The sequence below is a fragment of the Drosophila rhopaloa genome, unplaced genomic scaffold, assembly GCF_018152115.1.
Source record: "Drosophila rhopaloa isolate 14029-0021.01 unplaced genomic scaffold, ASM1815211v1 contig_3, whole genome shotgun sequence".
In the NCBI taxonomy this organism is placed as follows: domain Eukaryota; kingdom Metazoa; phylum Arthropoda; class Insecta; order Diptera; family Drosophilidae; genus Drosophila; species Drosophila rhopaloa.
In genome coordinates, this window is record NW_025335123.1 from 12306128 (window position 1) to 12329428 (window position 23301).

At 39.7% G+C, this 23301-nt stretch overlaps 1 protein-coding gene and 2 non-coding genes across 5 annotated transcripts in view; 2 read left to right on the forward strand and 1 right to left on the reverse strand.

Annotated features, from left to right (window-relative positions):
* Positions 1-23301, forward strand: part of LOC108051153 (glycine-rich cell wall structural protein) — an 86171-nt gene that overhangs the window by 45666 nt on the left and 17204 nt on the right. Inside the window, exon 1 of one of the 3 annotated variants that reach the window (XM_017133141.2) lies at positions 22462-22520. The exons of the other annotated variants lie outside the window; for them this stretch is intronic. The gene's annotated coding sequence lies outside the window, so the exon portion shown is untranslated. Of the gene's footprint in view, positions 1-22461; positions 22521-23301 lie in introns of those variants that run through there. 3 annotated transcript variants of the gene reach the window in all.
* Positions 9799-9871, reverse strand: Trnar-ucg. Its single transcript has one exon. It is a non-coding gene; the product is annotated as a tRNA-Arg (tRNA).
* Trnai-aau lies at positions 10620-10693 on the forward strand. The gene has a single exon. It is a non-coding gene; the product is annotated as a tRNA-Ile (tRNA).

The window sequence follows — 23301 nt, forward strand, 5'->3', positions numbered from 1 at the left end:
AAAACCAAGTTTTCCATTTGATAGACTATATTTTTTCCCAGCAGAAAATACCAAGAATACCTCGGCTAATTATACCCTTGCAGAGGGTATTATAATTTTGGTCAAAAGTGTGCAACGCAGTGAAGGAGACATCTCCGACCCTATAAAGTATATATATTCTTGATCAGGATCACCTCCTGAGTTGATATAGCCATGTCCGTCTGTCCGTCTGTCCGTCTGTCCGTCTGTCCGTCTGTCCGTCTGTCTGTCCGTCTGTCTGTTTCTACGCGAACTAGTCTCTCAGTTTTAAAGCTATCGGATTGAAACTTTGCACACACCCTTCTTTCCTTTGCACGCAGTATATAAGTCGGAACGGCCGGGATCGGCCGACTATATCCTATAGCTGCCATATAACTGATTGATCGGAAATGCCATAACTTTCGTGTTTGTAAAGTTAGGAAGTTGGGATTTTCTATGGATTTTATTTTTGGCCAATCAATCCGACCTACCAAATTTCATAAGGATCGGCCGACTATATCCTATAGCTGCCATATAACTGATTGATCGGAAATGCCATAACTTTGGTGTTTGTAAAGTTAGGAAGTTGGGATTTTCTATGGATTTTATTTTTGGCCAATCAATCCGACCTACCAAATTTCATAAGGATCGGCCGACTATATCCTATAGCTGCCATATAACTGAACGATTGGAAATGCCATAACTTTGTTGTTGTTAAAGTTAGGAAGTTCGGATTTTTTATGAGTATTAAGAATGCATCATATGAATAATTTTGGAGAATATAATTTACAGAGTATTCTGCAAGGGTATATCAACTTCGGCTCCGCCCGAAGTTAGCTTTCCTTTCTTGTTATAAGTCAAACTGTCTGATAATTTTTCTTTTTTTGTCTGTCTCGCCGCGAAAGGTGAAAGAAATCTAAAACAAATGTCAATGTTTTGGTTGGGGCTTTTTTTTCTGGAACCAAAAATTGCCTGTCTCTGGTTACGTGTAACAAGTAAACTTGTCTGACCAAACAGGGGCTTAGCCCGGGGGGAGTTTAAGCCAGGAAATCCAAGAAAATTCCATAATGTTATCTTAATTTTTTTTTGTATCCTTTTTTTTGTGTTTTCCCAAGTTATTGATCAAGCTCGCCCCAAAGAAATGCAGTCTCGGTTCGTAGCCCCTGGCCGCACGACGCCCCTGTGTCTGGGACATGACAGCTTGGTAGCTGGGAATCCCCCTGCAGTTGATTTTTTTTTGCAATTCTTATTTTTTTCTTGCTTGTTTTTTTTTTTTTTTTTGGTGTGTGTTGGCCCAAAAAGTCTTCAACTTCAACTTGTGTTTCTCGCTTTTTCCACGACTGTCGAACATTTTTCGTGTGCAGTGGCAAAAATTCTCGTGTCTGGCTGCGGGGGCGGCTGGCAGCGCCAAGGGGGCGTGGCAAACATTGGCAATGTCTGCACGCGATGTTTAACGTCTGCTTTCCCGAATACTATGTCCCGAGTCCCGGATCCCGGATCCTGGATCCTTTTGGCCACCACCACCGCCAACTCCTACTGAGTCCCAGACGATAGGCAAATGCAAACAAGAAACTTTTGCAAGCCGAAACGGAGGAGAAACCGCCAGACCATGCCCCCTTTTTTTCATACGCCATGCACCGCCCCTGAAAATCTCTGTCTGTGTAAGTCCGCCGCTTCCGCCTTTGCCAAGCACCGCCAATCATTGGCGTAAATTGAGCTCATTGTGGTCTAACACCATTACACCGGCCATGTACGACGGCGCCCATGTGTGGGCAGGGGGTTAGGGGGCCACGGGGGGTTAAGGTTTGGGGGCAAGCAGACACAGATAGATGGAGTTGCCAAATTCAACTGAGGCTACACTGCCAGAAAAGGTATGTAACTAGCCAAAAGGGTCTTCTTTTATGTGAGAGTAATTTGTTCATTACTCGTTTCTCGTTATAAAATTACTTTAGACATTTTTTAATTTGTTTTTGTAGTCCCAGAATTAAGTTGCAATTTTTTAAAAAGTGTTCATTTATAATAAAAATGCAAAATAAAGCTCTATAAAGTTTTATAATGATTTATTATAAGCGTTAGAGTGTTTTCTGTTCTTACAAAAATATCTAGACAAAAAATAGAAAGGTCCTAAAATAGTTAAATTAACTAGAAAAAGGAAGTACATTTCAAATTTCAATATCAGACAAATTAAGGAGTATAAAAATGCTAAATAAAACGAAGCCTTCTTTTTTTAATTTTCTTGGAAGCTGATCTAAGCAAGATAATATATAGATAGATAGATTTTCTTGCAGTGTCTGGTTTAGGCCAAGTCTGGCGGCGCCTGTGTGAAGTCGTTAAATGCGGCAAAGTAAAATAAATTGAGCCAAGTCATGTTTCGAGCATGAAATGCATTTTTATTGCAGCCAGCGATGGGTGGCATCGGGGGAATGCGGAATGCGGATGGATTGTGGAATGGGGTGTGCACAACAAGGGTAACCACCGAAATATATGAACTATTGAAATGCACAAGATATTGACTGCCGACTAACGACCCTCGACCGTCGACCGTCGACTGGCGGCCTCTGGAGTTGCCGGCCATAAAGTTCATAAATTTACGAGGGCCCAAGCAGCGAGTTGCAAGTAGCAAGTTGCAAGTTGGTTGCTAAAAGTCCTTTTGAGCGGCAGACAAACTTTCATCGAATGGAAATTATTATTTCATTTATCAGTTTTGCTCAAAGGCTTGGCACTGCCGGTCTGGAGCTTCTCGATAGCAGACTTCGAGGGGGTTTCATTAGGAGTTCGCAACTGCCGGCTTACATACAAAATATTATTACTAAAGTCCCGTGATTGCAACATTATTAACTTTTGTAAAGGCATTTAATTTGTGCCCATTAGCCTGGCAATTAATTAGGCATGGCAGTCTTCTTTATAAGTTAATTTCTTGTTTACTAACTCATTATATTAATTTTTTAAAAGTTATTAAATCTAAATCTGTTTTTAAAATTTTGAAAATAGGTTAGCATTAATAAAATTACAAAAAACACTTACGTAAGATTGATTGAAAAGTAAACCTTGTGTTAAAATGGAAATAGCTAAATGGTTGTTTTCAAACATGTTTACTAAAACCGATCGAAAGGGAGGTTATTCTTTGCAATAAATATTTATTTTAACCGATCTTTAATCAACCTTAGAACTATCTATATTTTGACTAAACTCTCGTCCGTTGTTTGAAATACTTTAAGCATCATTCTCACCCACTACTTTTGTGCCTTAAGCATTTATATAATTACACCTCAACTGGCTTGCATTTAACTAAGTAATTCCCATTCATTCGCTGGACTATTTATTAATTCAACTCTTTATCTCTTCTTATCTCGTTGCAGGTGAGTTTCGCCGGCGAAGGAAAAATGGTTAGCCGGGGATTTTCCGGACTGGGAGGGATTTGGGGAAACACTGGCCACTAATTGCCCCCGTTGGCAGATCCCTCAGATGCCTCAATTCCAGACCGCATTCCCCATTTTTGCTCCATTTCGGCCCCCCATTTCCTCACCCGCTGTGTGTAATGTAGCCAAGTCCATGTTCTGGGCTTTTTTCGGCTTGTGCAGTTCCCAACCCCCCCCTGCAGTTTCATAAATTTTAATGTTATATTTCCATGTTGTACAATTTGGATGGCGGTGGGACGAAAAGTGCTTACAACGCCGAAAATTATGCTATAAAAATGCACTGCCACTAATTAGGCCAACAAACATGACTAAAGCGCCAGCAGATGCGTTCTTAGAAATGTTTTCTTGACCGCCTTTTTATATTATTTTTATGTGGCTATATCTGTTTCTTGTTTCGTTTTTTTTTTGGCTTGTATCCTCAATGCCGCTTCACTTTGCGCGCCCCATTTCTGTTGTAAGTGTAATCATCGCACGATGAAAGCCGCTTACAATAATTGCCCCATCTTGTCCGGACATCGTCCGAGTCCGTATCCGCATCCGCATCCGCATCCGTGTTGGTGTCTGGTGCCTGGTGTCCTGTGTCCGGAGGACCAACTGCCGGAAGCGGGGCTTCTTTTTTAGCCTTCGTCTGCATTGAAGTCGCTACGTTTTGTGTCGATTTCCGCTCTTCTTTGGCCTCATCGCTTTGTATTCACCGCTTTTTTCGTATATTTTCCCAAAAGAAATCGCAATTGCAGGGGGAGCGGGGGCTATTCAGCTTTTTATGGACTAAATGTAAATTGAATCAAGTTATTAGTGAGTTTCCAAGTGAATTAGCCAAGGCAAAGGAAAGGCGAAACGAAACTGGAAGCTGTAAGCAGATGGACTGAAAACAAAATAATAAAATGGTATTTGTATAGCCAACCATAATAACTGCAACATAATTATTATCCCAAGAATGATAACTACCAAAATACTGGCTAGTCTATATATTTCAATTAGCAAACATTCCGTTTACATTTCATGAAATTATAAATAACTTTAAATATGCATAAAGCTTTCAATATTTTAATCGTTGCCTTCTGCTAACATAGAAAAAAGTGTTTCAAAGAAAAAAATATTTATTGATTGCACTTAAAAATAAATATATATAACAACATTTTCTCATTACTTTTGTTTAACTTCTACCATTAATTTCCGGCCAGCTTAAAGCATTTTCGTCTTTATTTTTCCACAAATAATAGAAAGTTTTTCATTTTGTTTGTTTTGTCATTTCTTTGCTTTTCATTTCCTTTTTTTTCTTCCTTTTTTCTTACTTTGCCCTTCTGAAAAATTAATAAATAATATTATTCTATGTAAATATTTAAGCACCCTGGTCAGTCATAAATGTTATTTATTGCCGCCTGGCCACACCCCTTTTTAAGGATATTTATACCGCTCGGCTTTGTTGTCCTGTCAATGTTGTATTTGGTATTGTTGCCGCCTAGACGAGGGTTCGAAAATGTTGGAAAACTGAAACTTTTTGTGGCCGCCACCGATGCCGTTGTGTTGTGTGGTCATTTATGTCATTTCATATTTATTCAGCGGCCTTCTGCATAATTGGCAATCCTCTCGCTTCTCGCAAAAAGAAACACGAAAAGCTTTCAAAAACCACCAAAATAAAAATCGAGAAAGGGCCGGGAGTTAACCGACGTCACTTGGGAACCAAAAGAGGAGTAAAAAGCCAGATGGTAATAAAATTACAAAAATATCCAAATTTAAGCAGGCCTTTAAAGGCCGATGTCCGCTGTTCGGTGTGTCCGGTGTCCGCTTGAAAATAAATCTATGTAAATGCATTTAACGTGGTCGTGAGGAGGGGGAGAGGAGGAGAGAGGGGGGGCGGATTAATTGAGTTGCCACTCGGTGGCAGTTGGTTGCTGAATATTGCAGTGCTCCAGCTGCTCCTCCTGCTCCTCCACATCACGCATACGCCATGTGGCACACCCACTTCTTACTCCTCACACTCACTCTCCCTCTCTTTCCCGCACTCTCTCTCTCTCTCTCTCTCGCTCTCTCTGTTGGCCCGGCTATTGACTTGGCCCGAAAAGTAGCCGAGAAACTTGAAACTGGCAAAGAGTTGAGTGAAGTTGATCCAGTGCGAGTGGGTCCCCGGGCATTTTGTGGCTTTTGCGGCCTCCCTTGGCCTAAGTATTTCAGCACTTCTGCATATTTTATTGTATTTTAATTAACTAAATCTCCGCCGCTGGCTCCGGACGAAGAAACTCTGTCAACTTGCGGTCAGCAAAAAGTGCGGAATTTCCAGGGCAGGCAAAACGTTTTTCCAAGAGTAAGGGCAAACTGCCCTAAAATTGCTTTAGAAATGCTTGGAAATGTTCAAATTAAACATGACTGAGCAAGAACTTAAGATGACGACTTCGAAATCTATCAAATAATTTTCCCAAAGGAGAAAAATTAATCAAGAAAATGAGTTACAATCAGCTTTGAATTTATTTCGTTCAGGTAACAATACTTTATTAAAGACTTAAACTTAAATAATAATAAGTTATCTGAAATTACATTCTTTAAGCTTCAGTAAATGCTAATAATGAAAAAAAGGTTTAACAAATTGTAATTAAAACAATTGAATCTTTTTTCAAGCTCTTTAAATTCAATTTACAAAAAAAAATTATTTTTTGTTAGGTATAAAAACCGTAAATCGGTAAAGTATTTTTTTTGTAAGGATCTTATTAAAAAATGTACAAAACTTACAAATTATATGTTTCCCATCTGCACTTAATTTTATGACTTAAATAGATTTTCAAAATGAGATCCTGTGTAAATTTAAATTTTCTCGGTGCAAAGTATTATCCCTAAACTTGTTGACATTATCAACAAGACAAAGAAGCCAGCTCACCGCTCGGTCCGAAAGTGTTTGTCATCCGCCTTTGTCTTTGGTGCCCGGGTGATAAATCTGCATTAAAACTTCATTCTCGGGACGGCCAGAGCATGTTTGTGTGTCCGAAAAAGTAAATGTCACGTGCTAAGGTCGGATATGAAAAGCCGGGGCAAAAGGGAAGCAACTTTTTAAGCCACTGGTCCCCCTCGTCAGCGACTTTGGCTTTGGCTAATTTATCAACAAATTGTTAAATGCAAGCGACTGCAACTGGATATAAAGCCCTTGGAAACTTTTTGCTGCCGACAGGGAAATCTCCATTTGACAAATTAAATATTGACCGGAGGAGTAGAAAAATGGGGAGCAAGTCAAGAGCCTTTATCTATCTATCAGATGTCACCCCCCCTCCCGGCTTTCTAGCCAGATAAATGCAGTTAAATGGCTTTTGGCATCGCTTTTTCGGCCTACTCGAAGCCAAGGAGCCCGGGAAAATGGCTTAAAGTCCTCCAGGAAAAACCCCACTCACCACTGTCGACATTTTCCGTTCCGTTTTCCGAAAAGGTTTGAAGGGTCGCAGCTGCACGCAAATATTTGTCGCATTTTTTATGCGACCACAAAACAGTGGGAGCAAGCGAAAAAGCAACATATTGTGGAAGCGAGACAGAGTCAACCTTTTTATGCGATTTCCGTTCCGTCATAAATTTAACAGCAAGTAAATATTTGATTTGATTTTCGCTTCACCCCAAACCGATAGAGCCGGAAACGGCATCAGTTGATTAAATGGCAATTTTCAGCTTTTCAATTTTGGTGATTTTTCTATATGGATTTAATTGAACATTTTAAGAGGCGGAAAAGAATTGCATATTTTGGGATGCTTAGTTTAGTTAGTTTTTGCTTTAGTTTTTGAAAGAGAGAAAACTTGAAATCTGTTTGCTAATAAGAGTTCGGTTTTTAAAGATGTGAATGGCTAAGTTTTTCACTTAAATTAAGCACACAAAATAAAAAACATGTACTTCTACTTGGATACTTAAATCATTTAACTAAGATGAGGTAAAAGCATCACACAGCATTTTGCCATTATTGTGAAGAGCTGAGTGTTTATAATCCTTTGTTTTCGTCATATTTTTCCTGATATATGCTGAAGTCTAGAGTACGTATTTTTTCCCTGAAAAGCTTTGTCACTGCCAGCTAACCCGTCTGTTTTAATTTTGTTCGCTTCCCGATTTTTTTTGCTTCACTCCACTAATGGAAATAATTTGAAATTAGGAAAATTATGATGAGAGTTCGTCCTGGGCGCTGTGTGCCCTTTTATGTCTTAGCAACCGAAGGAGGCTTTCAGCGGGCCCACACACACACACACACACACATGTGACTAGCCGAGGAAAATGAGCATAAAACAAAGTTTATGTGCAACTTTTTGATTACAAATGCAAATTACAGCGTCGACTGAAGCTCAGAGCAATACCAGCAAAAAACCAAAAAAAAAATTGTAAGGGAGGAGAAGGAAAAAAGCCTGGAAAAGCGTGGCAGGAGCAGGGAAAACTTTTTCATATTGCAGCAGAAATTGCGTCAATGTTTGTTCGTTCGTTCGTTTGTTTGTTTGTTTGCCTGCTTATTTGTTCGTTTGTTCGCCTGTTTGTTTGTGTGTTTGTTTGTCTCTGTTTGCCCGCCGCCGTTTGACGCTGTTTTGGCAGTTCAGAGTTGACAAAACATTTCATTTGCAGGCAGCGCCGAAAAACGCGTAATCATAACTTGGCAGGGTCTTCAGGTTGATTTGATCAGGGGAACGAAGTGTACATATATTTAAATGTGATGACACAGGGAATTTGGCTTTCTTTGATGTCTGCGCTGGGGAGCGGGGAAAACTCAATATAGTTCTACAAATTTCCTTCTTAGAAAGCTGAGGGTGCCTTATTTGCAGCTGAATTATTGAATTTGATTAAATAAAAACATTTTTAGGCAATATTTTACAAATGTGGCACTCCAGTTAAACTGGAAACCAATATACATATACCTAATATATAAAGACAAAACTAAGATCTTGACCAAATATAAAAAATAAAATATTTTAAGACTCCAAAGTAATTGACATGAAAATGAGATTTAATTTGATGGATATCTTTCGTAGGCCCCTAAGGCTCAGAGAAATCGTTAAGGATAATTGCAGTTTGAAGTCGTCACTCCGTTTTGTCTTTACCATTTTTTTTTGGGGGGCACTCCTGACAGCGGCCAACACCATTACTCAATTTGCAGCAATTAATTTCCATGCCAACAACTCGATTTGTTTGCCGACTCTTTCACTATCCCAGTCCGCTCCTGTCTCGTCCTTGCTCGTCCTTTTTCCCAGCTCTGTTGCCTTTGTCCCGCCGCTTGTTTACGGGTGACATCCGTTTTGCTAGTTTTGATGCAGGTTGCCTGCGACGATAATGATGGTGATGATGGCCATGATGGCGGAGGTGAAGAAGACCCTAATTAATTTCTTCGGCTTTTGTCTGCAGTTATTTGCCGCATATACATATGCACAGGAATGGTACGAATACGAATACAAATACGAACACGAATACGTACACTATCCAGGTGTTCCAGCTGGTAGACACATTTCAACTTATGCTGTGTGCGGCGGGCGAAACTTTTTGCCAGCGAGAGCGAAAACTGTTTTCCTGCTGCCGGAAAAGTTCGGGCCAAAGGTGGCCCAGAGTCGGCCATAACCTCAATTATATGCAAGGCAGCTCATTGTCGTCCGTTCTCCACATTGCCATTTTCTCTTTTTGGCCAACTTCTCGATAAGCGTTTAATTGCTGGTCGAGGACCCAACGTCCTGTCTTCTGGGATGCCACGATTGTGGGTGGTTCTGGCTGGTTCTGGGTTTTGCCGGGTGGGCGACTCTGGGCACCAGAGGGCACCGGAAATGCGTTGAACAATTTCAACCGGATGTTAAATGTCAGAGCGCTTGTCGCCGTTGTTGCCATAGTGGCCATGGCCACTGTTGTTCTTGCTGTTTTTGTGGGCTCTGCAATTTATAAGCGACAGCCGCTGTCAGGCACAGCACGAAATTGATGCCCGATCCGATCGGATCGCCGGCACTTGGAGTGGAAACTTCAATGAAAGTGCACCGGTCTGCTTTTAAATGCCGCTATTGTAGTGCATTTCTGTGTTTTTAGTTGGGTGTGCTAGGTTGGTTGTTCGGGTCTAGGGGATACGCTTTTGAAACTTGGTATGTGGCAGCTTTAAGTAACTATTTACTACGCATATTCAAATTTAGTTAGCTCAATAACGTTATTAAACGGCAACTTTGAGCGTCTGGTATATCAATTTGGTATATTCTCAATGAAAAGACATCAGGCTACTTCTCAATGCAACTATTGTATTGCAGCTCTGTACTCCACATTGAATATGCTGTAGGAACTGGTTGGTCGTAGGGCTACAGATATGAAACTTGGTATGTGGCATATAACTATTTGAATTTTCTATCTTTAGGAAAATTGTATAAATCCAAACAAAAAAGCAAAAAGAAAAAAATATTATATTAATCGACCGTGACAGGACTCGAACCTGCAATCTTCGGATCCGAAGTCCGACGCCTTATCCATTAGGCCACACGGTCGCTTGTTTTATCTGTGGATCAAGATGCGAATAAGCCAAACGGGGTGTGCGAGTGCGAGAGCGAGACGGCATGTCCGGAGTTAGAAAGAGAGGGGACGAAATAGAATCCTAATAAGAAAGAGAGGGAGAATGGGGGGCTTGGGTGTGTGTGCGATAACAAAGCGAGGCGCTAATTAAGCAACGCTCTAATGAACAACTGACGGAAAGGAATGCCGGAATGGGTGAATGGGGAAATGGGAAACTAAGGGGAACGAAGGAGTGACGAACTTACGGACGGACAATAAGGTGCAGCTGCTTCCTCTTCCTGGCTCATGAGCACAAATACCGACAATAGAACACGTTCCATACGCAAGAAATGAGTGCTGAAATAACTAAAAAGATGGGAAAAAAAAAGAAGGAAAAAGAATAACTAGACGGCGGAAAAATGTGTATAAAAAATGAAATGTCAAGAAAATGTGCAAAATGACTTGGAAACTCTAGTGTTTTTTTATATTTTTGTAGCTTTTGTCTCTGCCGCGAGCTAAACAGGAAAGTTTCCGGCATCGGTTTCCTTGTCGCTATGTCGCTCTGTCGCGTGGCCTTACATCTAGCCTCTCTTTCACTGGGGGGATTGAGCTTTCGGTGCCACGTCATTATTGCAAATCGCAGAGCTTTAAGATTATTTCAGCTCTCTGCGATCCCCACGGTTCTATTTTTAGCCTGGGGGGCTCTCTCTGCTCTTGGTGGCCTTTTGACGGACGTGGATCAGCGGCCCATTAGCTCAGTTGGTTAGAGCGTCGTGCTAATAACGCGAAGGTCGCGGGTTCGATCCCCTCATGGGCCACTAAATATTATTTTTTTATAATTTTCGTCAGAAACTTGTAATGCATAGAAGAATACATCTCCGAACCTATAAAGAATATATATTCTTGATCACCAATCCTAGGCGAATCCGTTTCTACACCATTTGCGAGCTTCGCTTTAAACCTAAAACCAACAACATTTTGCATTCCTGTATTTATATGTATGTGTACGTAAATTTGATCGGACGTCTATATCCTATAGATCGGGAAAATTGAGTTGATTTTGGCCAAAATAATTTTGATAATATTTTTATTCTGTAAATGCCATATTGTTGGAAATATTGTAACGATTTCGACGAGGTGTGAAATTCCAACATGGGAAATAGAGCTGATTTTTACCGTAACAGGGTCACAAAAAAACTTTTTTTCCTTTTTATTTCTTTTGATATTGAAATTGCAGCTCTTAACCCTTCTGTTCTGTTATATATGTGTGTATACTTACTTCTACCAACTGCTCAATCGGCTCACAATGGAGTTCAATCGCAAGCACATTACATTGGAAACGGGCAAAATCGTCAGCCTCATCAGCATCGCCATCATAATCAGCAGCTTCATCATCGGAATGATTGGCCTGGCCAGGGGCATCTTCCCGTTTCGGTACTTTATTCATTCGGTTTTCTTTCATTTGGCTACATTTCATTTGATTCAATTCGATTCGTAGTCGATTCCATGCCATTTCCCTCCATTCAATGCCCTCTTGTACCCGTCAATATCATCCGATTCCCTCCCAGGCCCTCCGATACCCTCCTCCACCCTCCTCCGACACCCTTCGATTCCTTGCAATTCCATTCAATTCATTCGGCTCGATTCATGGCTACCAATTTGCAGGAGGCGCCGTCGCCGACGCTCGAAAACAACATGAGCATATTTTCTTTGGACCATAAAGAGGGGACAGGTCAGTGGGAACTCTGCCTTGTAAATGTTTTTATTTCCTTTTTACCCTCACCCCCTCAGCTCCTGATCCCTTTCTCTGTCTATGGTTTTTTTTTGGCAAACATTCAAAATGAAAAGTCGTTGGAAAAAGCAAACCGAACTGAACCCCACGATAATGTGCATCAAATGAGCTGTGCGCACATTTAGCAGGCGTCGCCTTGGCTATTGAACTTTATTAGCCTTGTACTCGTCCTGGGAGCTACACCCCCTCCCCCTCCCCTGATTTCCAAGGCCTCACCCCCCGCTGTCTGGCTGGTTTTGGTCTGCTGGTCCTATGTTCCCAAAAAAAAAAAAAAAACCGGCAAAAAAAATGGCAGCCGTAAACGTTTAAGAACCTCAAAAGACAGCAAGGGCAGGGGGCAGTTTATCAAAAAGCTTAACTGAAACACGCTCGGACATTTGTCCTGGCTGAAATCCCATGGGGATTTTCACACAAACGACCAGAAAATGCCCTAATATATGGGCAGTTATTTTATGATAGCAATCTCCATGGTTGTGAATTAATTTTCTTGCCCCACAGCATTAATTCACTTGTCTTTCCTTACTTGTAATAAATAATTAAGACAGGTCAGCTTACCGAAAAAATATCAAAGTGCTGAGACAATTAACGGAAATGTTAAACATTGTAATTGGGGTTATACGTAGCTATACTTTTAAAGCAATGTGTGTGTGTTTTTTAAAAATATTTTTAAACACAATTTTTTTTAAATATTAAGGAAATGATTTTAAGTATCTTTTTTCATGTATAGCCTAATAAATAAATAATAGTGCTTATAAAAATATTCAATATTTTATATTTAAGTGTATATATACTTAATTATTTGAATGCTTATGTTTTACTTGATGTAAAGACTCTATGGGAGGGCAACAAAATTGAGGCAGCTTAAGGTTGCGAAAAAATCCCCCTGGATTATACGTAAATGCTGCATAAATCAATTGACCAATTGCATATGCCGATTCTGAAGGGCTAAAAAAAGAAAAAACAATATATGGCGGAAGGGCCGCACACATACTCGTACTCGCACTTATGGCCACTAACAAATCATGGCTGGTCGTGCATGTTTCATGTCCACTTAGCCAAGAAGACGACATAACGACAAAGTCGGCCGCCCACCCATAACTCCAGATCCTGTTTCAGCTAAGAGGAACCGCTGAAGGCCCCGCCCCCGCCCCCGCTACCGCCAAACGGTCCACAGTTTTTGCTGCCACTGGCACTGAATTACGCTTAAATTATGGTAATTTATTTTACCCCAAAGAGCGATCTAACAGGGCCATGACGACAACGACAACGACAACGACATCGTGGACATGGCCCCTGGTCTCTGGTCTCTGGTTTCTAGTCTGTATTCTGTAGCCAGTAGTCCGTAGTCGGTAGTCCGTGGTCTCCAGTCCCCATTGGACCCGATGTCTGATGCCCGATGTCTGATGTCTGATGGCCCATAGCCACTGGCCACTGGCCAGTTCCAGCCCACTGTTAGTGCCGTTATCGTTGGCCTGGTCGCAATAGTTCCGCTTTTTCTGTTTCTGAAACACCCACCCACCGCCCATTACCCACTGTCCACCGCCCACAGGACTCTGACTTTTTGTAGCCTCTCAACAAAAAACAACTCAATTATCCTTAAAAACTTTCATGTTTCTAATTTGTATTTCACATACTCCACAATTTGCTAAGTTACTTTTCATTTGACTATATCAACTTATAGTTACAGTCACAAATATAACTTAATTTAATTGAAATAATTTAATATTCTAAATAAACACTGCAAAGTTAGAGAAATCTCAATTGAGGTTCTCCAGAATTCCTTATAAAAGTTTTACAATATTTATGAAGGCAAATTGCTGATTGGCCGAAATTCATTTATTAGTTTTACAATTAAATGTAATTATTACATTTTTTCTGTTTCCACATTAAGGCAAAGTCCCAATAATAATTATACTCTAAGTGCTTTCATTCTTTCTCTTTTAATTTCATGGCTGAAAAACTATTTTCCAAATTAAGGCAATGGTTTTATTGTTAACTTTTTTTATGCATGCTCCTATTCCCAAGGATTTATTAATGTAACGGAAATGTGCTCAATTATACCCAAGTCCTTTCAAATGGAATTTTGCTCCTTATTAATTTATAATTTTCTTTGGCGAATTTTCCCCATCGTTAAGTTATTGCAAGTGTAAACAGGAGTGGGTGGTGCTGTGAGTGGTGCATGGTGCATGGTGCATGGTGGGTAGTTTTTTGCTGCCATTTCGAAGAAAACGAAAGAAAAGCAGCCTGTGGCTATGAAGTGGCGACTGGACTGAACGTCGTCGCCTGCCAATGACGCCTCGTCAGCTTCTTGATTTATGCTACTCCACTTCTGACCCACCAAACACCATGCACCACCATCATCACCATAGCCATCACCCTCCGATAAATGAGCGTGAAAAGTATAAAAAAAAAACTGCTGCTAAATTCGCCTGGGGATTTAACAGAGCCGGGGGGCAATTAAAACACAAAAATGCATTCGTATGCGCTCACGAAACAAATGCGATGGGGTGTTTCCGGCGGGCGGTGGTGTGGGTGACGGGGGCAATCGTGTTGAATGACGACGCCTGTAGCCGGGTCCGTTGGTCCGGAGTCCAGAGTCCATAGTCCGGAGTCGGTGCACTTGCCAAAAAATATTCTAATAAAATCAATAATGATTTTCCATACATTTAAAAATTTCGTACATTTTTCTTGTGACTACTTTTAATTGCATTGGCGAATTACTATTATTAAATCCATGAAGTTTAAGATTTATCCATTAAAACAATGCAATATTAATAATGATCTTGCTACCTCTAAAGAACTATACAGATTATATACAGCATTTAACATTTAAAAAATCATAATTGTTAAATTATTAAAATAGTTATGCAGGTTGTATTTTGGAATATTCTCGAGTATTATTATTTTTTTTGAACCGTACTCTGAATTCCTGGCAGTGTGCTTCGTTCAGTCCGGGATGGATTAACATGTTGGCCGCACGGGGCTCATTAAGTGCGTCGTTGACGTTTGTCGTCGTCCTTCGTCCTTCGTCACTGGCTCCAGCGAATGACTGAGTGCGCCCCAGTGGCTGCGGCAGGGGGTTTCGGGGGGTGCTAGGGGGCGGTCTTAAGCGCTGGGACTCCGGTTATGTGTGCTTAGAGCGCACATCAAATAACAAATTAACGATGACGACGCCACAGGAGCCGCAATCATTTTTACTTGTTTCCTTTTTGATTTGTTTCCGTTTTCCTTTTTTTTTTGCCCCCTCTGCCCTTTCCCTCCCGGAAAAGCTGGCAAATATTTGCACTCGCTGAATGAATGATTTGAATGAATAACTCAGTTGGACTAATGATGAGTGCGGTTAACGTATCGAGAATTGCACTGCATGGGTTAACGAGCCTCTGAGAAATGGGGGAAAATAAGTGCAAGCTGAGTTTAAAGGGAGTTATGTTAATAAATTAAGCCTAAAGAGTTTTATTGGGTGAAGCTATAATATAATAAGCAATAATCATAATTAAAATGTGGCTTACAAAGCTTAAACTTTATTTGAAATTCAATATTAAAAGTCTTGAAAAAAGTTATTAAAATTTTAAACTCAGGTAAAATGTTTATTTTACTTATTTTTCTTCAATAAAAGCCAATAGCTTATATCAGGTTATCTTTATTTAAATTTAAAGACAGAAGACTAATAAAATATTGATTTACTTGATCTTAACTAATAAAGAAATATATTTATTTTACTATTTCTTCAATTTTATTTGTGTGTTTCGAGTCACAGTTTTTTGAGTACACCCATAGAACTCATACTCGTTTCGTCCACTTGAGACACTGCACTTGGATAAATGCTCAGTGCTTATACCAATTGATAATTAGATTTGTGTGGCCTTTATCATCCGGGGGACATAGCCCGACCGATATGTCTGAATGGCTCTGAATGCAAATCGACAGGTTCTGCCCCCTCGACAATCGTGCCAGCCTCTAACTCTCAATTCGCATTCGAATCCTCCCCCAATCTTGTCCTGATCCAGATGCCAGGCTCCTCCTGCTGCCAAGCAGGGTCCTTCGTTCTGCGTCGTCCTTCGTCCTTCTGCTTACGACTCATTTGCGTTTGGCGCCCGTAAAGCAATTATGACCCAATTGGTTTGGCTTTGGTTTGCATTTCCCTTCAATCCACGCCCCTCACCGCCCACTCCTTGTCGTGTGTTTAACCTGATTTGTGCCCAACTGTCATGCCCGCTATGCATGTATGTCCACTGAAAGAAACCGTAATTCCATTCCAAGGAATCTAGAGAAGGTGTTAAATACAACTACATATTTATACCCTTGCAGAGGGTATTATAATTTTGGTCAAAAGTGTGCAACGCAGTGAAGGAGACATCTCCGACCCTATAAAGTATATATATTCTTGATCAGGATCACCTCCTGAGTTGATATAGCCATGTCCGTCTGTCTGTTTCTACGCAAACTAGTCTCTCAGTTTTAAAGCTATCGAATTGAAACTTTGCACACACCCTTCTTTCCTTTGCACGCAGTATATATGTCGGAACGGGATCGGCCGACTATATCCTATAGCTGCCATATAACTGAACAATTGGAAATGCCATAACTTTGCTGTTTGTTATGTTAGGAAGTTGGGATTTTCTATGGGTTTTATTTATGGCCAATCAATCCGACCTACCAAACTTCATACGGATCGGCCGACCATATCCTATAGCTGCCATATAACTGAACGATTGGAAATGCCATAACTTTGGTGTTTTTAAAGAAAGAAAGTTGCGATTTTTATGAGTATTAAGAATGCATCATATGAATAATTTTGGAGAATATAATTTACAGAGTATTCTGCAAGGGTATATCAACTTCGGCTCCGCCCGAAGTTAGCTTTCCTTTCTTGTTTCGTTGTAGCTTTGCCAAAATAAGACGCACAGCGAAAACAATGACTGTTCTGTGTAGCTGACAACCTACACAATCGATTCCAGAAGGTTTTAGTAAATTTCATTTTTTGACCGATTTTCGCATTTTTCATAAGGGGTAACACTTGATTTTTTTCCAAATCTGGCCCAAAATAAAATTTTTCAGCTGAGAATACCATTTGATTGGAAATTTAGTAACGAATTCAACGAGGTATGACATTCCAAGAACTGACCATTATTTCCAGAGTTTTGATTAAAAAACTGAAAAAATGAGCTGTTTTTTTCTGGATTTTGGCCATCAAAAACATATATTTAAAACGCATTTTTTAAGGGTTTTTTCGTTGTAGCTTGTAACACTTGATTTTTTTGCAAATTTGGGCCAAAATAAACTTTTTGAGCTGAGTATACCAATCGATTGGAAATTTTGTAACGAATTCAACGAGGTATGACATTCCAAGAACTGACCATTATTTCCAAGGGTTTTGATTAAAAAACTGAAAAAACTAGCTGTTTTTTTCTGGATTTTGACCATCAAAAACATATATTTAAAACGCATTTTTTAAGGGTTTTTTCGTTGTAGCTTTGCCAAAATAAGGCGCACAGCGAAAAAAATGACTGTTCTGTGTAGCTGACAACCTACACAATCGATTCCAGAAGGTTTTAGTAAATTTTATTTTTTGACCGATTTTCGCATTTTTTATAAGGGGTAACACTTGATTTTTTTCCAAATCTGGACCAAAATAAACTTTTTGAGCTGAGTATACCAATCGATTGGAAATTTAGTAACGAATTCAACGAGGTATGACATTCCAAGAACTGACCATTATTTCCAGAGTTTTGATTAAAAAACTGAAAAAATGAGCTGTTTTTTTCTGGATTTTGGCCATCAAAAACATATATTTAAAACGCATTTTTTAAGGGTTTTTTCGTTGTAGCTTGTAACACTTGATTTTTTTGCAAATTTGGGCCAAAATAAACTTTTTGAGCTGAGTATACCAATCGATTGGAAATTTTGTAACGAATTCAACGAGGTATGACATTCCAAGAACTGACCATTATTTCCAAGGGTTTTGATTAAAAAACTGAAAAAACTAGCTGTTTTTTTCTGGATTTTGACCATCAAAAACATATATTTAAAACGCATTTTTTAAGGGTTTTTTCGTTGTAGCTTTGACAAAATAAGGCGCACAGCGAAAAAAAATGACTGTTCTGTGTAGCTGACAACCTACACAATCGATTCCAGAAGGTTTTAGTAAATTTTATTTTTTGACCGATTTTCGCATTTTTTATAAGGGGTAACACTTGATTTTTTTCCAAATCTGGACCAAAATAAACTTTTTGAGCTGAGTATACCAATCGATTGGAAATTTTGTAACGAATTCAACGAGGTATGACATTCCAAGAACTGACCATTATTTCCAAGGGTTTTGATTAAAAAACTGAAAAAACTAGCTGTTTTTTTCTGGATTTTGACCATCAAAAACATATATTTAAAACGCATTTTTTAAGGGTTTTTTCGTTGTAGCTTTGCCAAAATAAGGCGCACAGCGAAAAAAATGACTGTTCTGTGTAGCTGACAACCTACACAATCGATTCCAGAAGGTTTTAGTAAATTTTATTTTTTGACCGATTTTCGCATTTTTCATAAGGGGTAACACTTGATTTTTTTCCAAATCTGGACCAAAATAAACTTTTTGAGCTGAGTATACCAATCGATTGGAAATTTTGTAACGAATTCAACGAGATATGACATTCCAAGAACTGACCATTATTTCCAAGGGTTTTGATTAAAAAACTGAAAAAACTAGCTGTTTTTTTTCTGGATTTTGGCCATCAAAAACATATACTTAAAACACATTTTTATACCCTTGCAGAGGGTATTATAATTTTGTTCAAAATTGTGCAACGCAGTGAAGGAGACATCTCCGACCATATATATATATATATATTCTTGATCAGGATCACCTCCTGAGTTGATATAAGCATGTCCGTCTGTCCGTCTGTATGTTTCTACGCAAACTAGTCTCTCAGTTTTAAAGCTTTCGAATTGAAACTTTGCACACACCCTTCTTTCCTTTGCACGCAGTATATAAGTCGGAACAGCCGGGATCGGCTGACTATATCCTATAGCTGCCATATAGCTGAACGATTGGAAATGCCATAACTTTGGTGTTTTTAAAGTTAGGAATTTGGGATTTTTTATGAGTAATATGAATAATTTAATATGAATAATTTTGGAGAATATAATTTACAGAGTATTCTGCAGGGGTATATCAACTTCGGCTCCCCCCGAAGTTAGCTTTCCTTTCTTGTTTTAAATTATTAAACTAAAACTATTAAAGAAGTTAAATTTATTCTTTCGCTAAAAATTAAAGATACAAATTTTCACATTACAATTATGGAAAATTACACGTTACAAGATCTTAACTAAATTTAACTAAATATTAATGTGTTTTATTTTTTATATTTGTTATTTTAAAATGTGCACACATATACTCAATCGATAACTTAGAAATCAAATACATAGTGCTACAGCATTTGGCTTCTTTCTGTGAATTTCTTAATTTCTGTCAGTGTAAGCATGCAGCAATATATGTAAGTGTCCCTGTAAGTCTGTGTATGTGTGTGTAACTGGCCATGGACGTGCCCTGATAACAGTGAGGGAAGGGAGGGGGCTGGTAAATCGAGGGATGGGATGCGAACCCGAATGCGGGTGAACCCCTCGTCCTGCGTCTCCAGTCCTTCGGCACTCGTGCTCCTTCCCTTTGTGCATGATGCAATGAAATTATCACTTTCAATTGCAATTGCCACACACTCGCCAATTGAGTGGGTGCGGGGTGGAGGGGGATGCTGCAGGGGCGGCGGCAGAGGGTCTTCAGCGGGGTGAAGCTGCCAGATTGAAGAGGCTTTGGGCAGGTGTTGAGTGCACGTAGCTCAGGTATGGCCGCTTTTATGTCTGCACGTGTGCATCGCACTCACTCTAACTGGCATCCCCCATCTCGCTCTGCTTAGAATCCTTACTCCTTAGTCCTTCGTCTCCCGTCTCCGTCTAGCGGGGCTGTTCCTAAAATCTTTATAGATTTCCAAAATGTGTTTATGGCCTTAAAAGTGAGCCATAAAAATATTTTATATTTATTCCGTTTGGCTCGCTTCAAAAAAGGAACAATTGTGATATAAAAACTTTATTCGGAGAACCCGAATTTGGGCAATAAACTGCTTCTAAAAATCCTAATTCAAAAAAAGTTCTTTTGCTTTAATACCTTTCAAATATCTTTAGATGTTTAATATCAACCATAAGTTTAGCCCATATTATAAAAAACTTGGTTAATTTATAATTTTATTCCGTAAAAAAAAAAAAAAAAAAAAAAGACTTTCATAGTTTGACAACTTTTAAGCTTGTAATATTTATTTAAAGACGTGAAAATAAGTTAATTAATAAATGAGTTCAGCCTTGAAAAGAGTTTTGAAACACGCGGATAAATCAGGAACATCCTGTCGTCTACGTATCCTGTGTTCCCTGTTCAAATTGGACTTTCTGTTTAATTTTTAGCTCGTTTCGCAGGGTGAGCCATTTGCATTGCATACTTTTGTGCGTTGCCTTCATTTAATTGCAACGCTGTCGCAGGACGACGAAGGATACGACATCGGAGTGAGATGGGGGCTCGGGCTCCCCAAGTTTTTGGGGCGGGCAGATGCTGGAGCAGGAGCAGGAGCTGTCCTTTTGTGTGACAAACCAACTGTGGACTGCCTGCTGTTGACTGAAAGATATATGATGCCAAGCTCAAAAGGCGAAATTCGCTGCTCTTTTTAGGGACACTTTCCCCATCCTTCCCGTTCACATTTATATAAAATATATATATATATTTGTTTTGTCTCTGTGTGTGCCATTTTGTGCAAATTAAATTCTTTGCTCTTTGCTCCGCTTCCATTTGTTGTTGTTATTCCTTCCCTTTTTTTTTTGCAGGATTTCCATTTAACTAAGTTCTTAATCAGGCAGCCCCTTGACAACTGTCACTGGCAGGACATTATATGGGCGGGAAGGGACTCCGCGGGGCGCTGACCCATTAAGAAATATGTGCAAATGGAGCATATATGCATAGAATTTCGAATCAGCCAAGGAAAACATTTCTTTATTCATTTAAATGTAAAAAGTTGGTTATCACTCCTGTAAATATTCAGTAGTGTCAAATTAAATACTAGTGAAGTGATGAATCATTACAACATGTTTTAACCACAAAGTTCTGATCTTAATTGTCCACCCAATTGGTTTCTTATGGGTTTACTCCCACAAAAATGATAATCTGGTAATAAAATTCCGAATTAATTGGTATTCAAACATAAAGTTCCTTATTTTTAATGATGGGGATCGATTGCTTAGGTCATCAGCTATGCAGAAAACTTAGGGTTTTATCTGTGGTTTAAATGTATGCTTTGTTTTGAGAAAAGTTCACAACTGTTTATTTTCTTTCTTAAAAAAAATTTAAATCTTACATGTATTTAAGAAATAAGTTCGTGGAAATTGTTTTGAGAACCTAAACCCATTTTTTATTGCATCTAATTAATGTTCTCAGCAAAATTTTCCCATTTTGCAGCTGCAATTTACTAGACTTTCATTTAATTGGCGCGGAACTAATTTTTGCGCTCGCCAACTAATTTCAATTTCAATTGTTTAACTTTGTTCACTTTCTCCAGAAGTGCCGTCTCGCTCGCTCACCGCTATGGCTGTCTCTTTCTGCAGCAGCCTAGTTTCAATTTCTCCTGCTCCGCCAGTTATTGTTGTTGTTTTGCCTTATTTTGCATATTGCATTGTGGCGGCTCCCCTCACTTTTTAACCCTTTGGGTTTTTAATGAGCTGCAGGAATAGTTTTTTGCTGCCGCTGTTGCTTCTTCTTGGCTTTTGTTGTTTGGCCTGGCCTTGCGCCCATTTTCTTGCAAAAAGGGGGCGGTGCGGGGCGGGGCGGGCTTTGGGTCGGCGTACGACCCTTGTCGCATTTTTTATGCTTTGGCGGCTCATTAGCGGGTCAGCGTCCCCTAGGGCTAGAACTACATCTCCTCCACTTCCATTTCCATTTTCATTTCCATATCCCCTTTCCCTTTCCCATATTTCCGTCTTTCCTATTTTCATATCCCCTTATTTTTTTCACACAGATTTTCCCTTAGTCATCTTTGGCAATGGGAAATTTTGTATCTTGTCCGCAATGCTGACAAAAGCAAAAGTGTTGAACAGGAAAGCGACTCTCACATGGACTTGTCTCCCCGTCGTTGTCTCCGTCTCTGTCTCGCCCCCTAGCCCCGTCTCTTGCTGTTTGCCTAATGCCATCTCCCTCGCGCGCTCTGTGTGTCTTGTCGCTGATAGCGCAAAAACTGTCAGATGATTATCGGAACTGGGGAACGCCTTTTGTCAACTTTATAAACGAGCTCATCTCGGCATGACGAAAGACTTGGACTTGGACGCAGGCACGTCCATATCACTGGGCCCATCCCAAAGCACACACTGAAAAACACGCACACGCCTTGAGGAGCAGTGGTGCCATGTCCGGCGGAAATCGGGAAAATCAGTCGGGAAAGCCAGTAACAAAGGAAAATTAATGGAATTGGTTGTGAATGTTTTCTGCGGGTTTTCTACAAATTATTAAAAAGGGATGACATATACATGCCATATTTGCAATATTTTAGTTAACATATTTAAATAGATATTAAACTCGACGTTTTAGATGCAAAAACAAGGGTACAAACATTTTAATAAATAAAACAAAACTTTTTAAAAACATTAATAACAAGAAAAGAAGCAGACTTGGCAGCCAGAATAAATAAATATATTTTTAATTTGTATCAGAGTTTGCATAACTCCAATGTATTAAACCAAAATATTTTTTATATTTTCAGGTAAGGATAATTCGGGAACCTAGAGAAAGAACAAATCCTCTTTGCCATAAATCTTAAGTCAACCACTTTTAAAATGTAAGTTAAGTAAAACTAATATTAATAATTTCTTATAAAAATATATTAAAGTCGAATACTATTGACTCCGTTTTTAATTGAATGGTAAAATATTTAGTTTTTATAAACAATTTATTAACCGAGCTAAGATAATTTCATTAAAGTCTTCTCTGCTTTCGCGTCACGGTTTGTGGGCTTTAACCCTTACGTCCTGATCCTGGGTCATGTATTTGCCTCCTGCCACGGACCCTTTGCACACTTTGCCCGTTTTTGTTTGACTTGTTTGGTGGCGTTCTTTTCTTGGCCACCCGCTGGCCCCTTAACCCCTGTTGCCTTAACCCTCCCCCGCCCCTGCCCCTTAACCCATACCCCGTCCCCGGGGGTTGGCTGCTGTTAATTGGCTGCCACAATTTGACTTTTTGTCGCCTATCGGGCAAACAGAATCAGTTCCGGGGGGCAGGTCCGTGGGCGACATCATCATTTCCATTCCATTTCCCCAACCCCCGAACGCCGATGTCCTGATGCCCCGATATCCTGATGCCCCGCCCCCTTCTTGGCCACGTTTTCTTACGCCTTCGTGTGCGTGACTATCGAGCTGTGCGGCAGTTTTGCATGGGAAATTGAAAATTTTCACTTGCTGTTTGTGTAGTCGAAAGCGGATCCCTACTCACGAAAATCGAGAGAAGTTTTCCCAAAAAAAAAAAAAACGTGAAGTAAAATTAGAAAGTTTAGACAAGGGTGTGCTCCTTTTGCAGTCGCTGCTCTGCAGCTTCTGCTCCTGCCGCGTCACTCATACGCCATG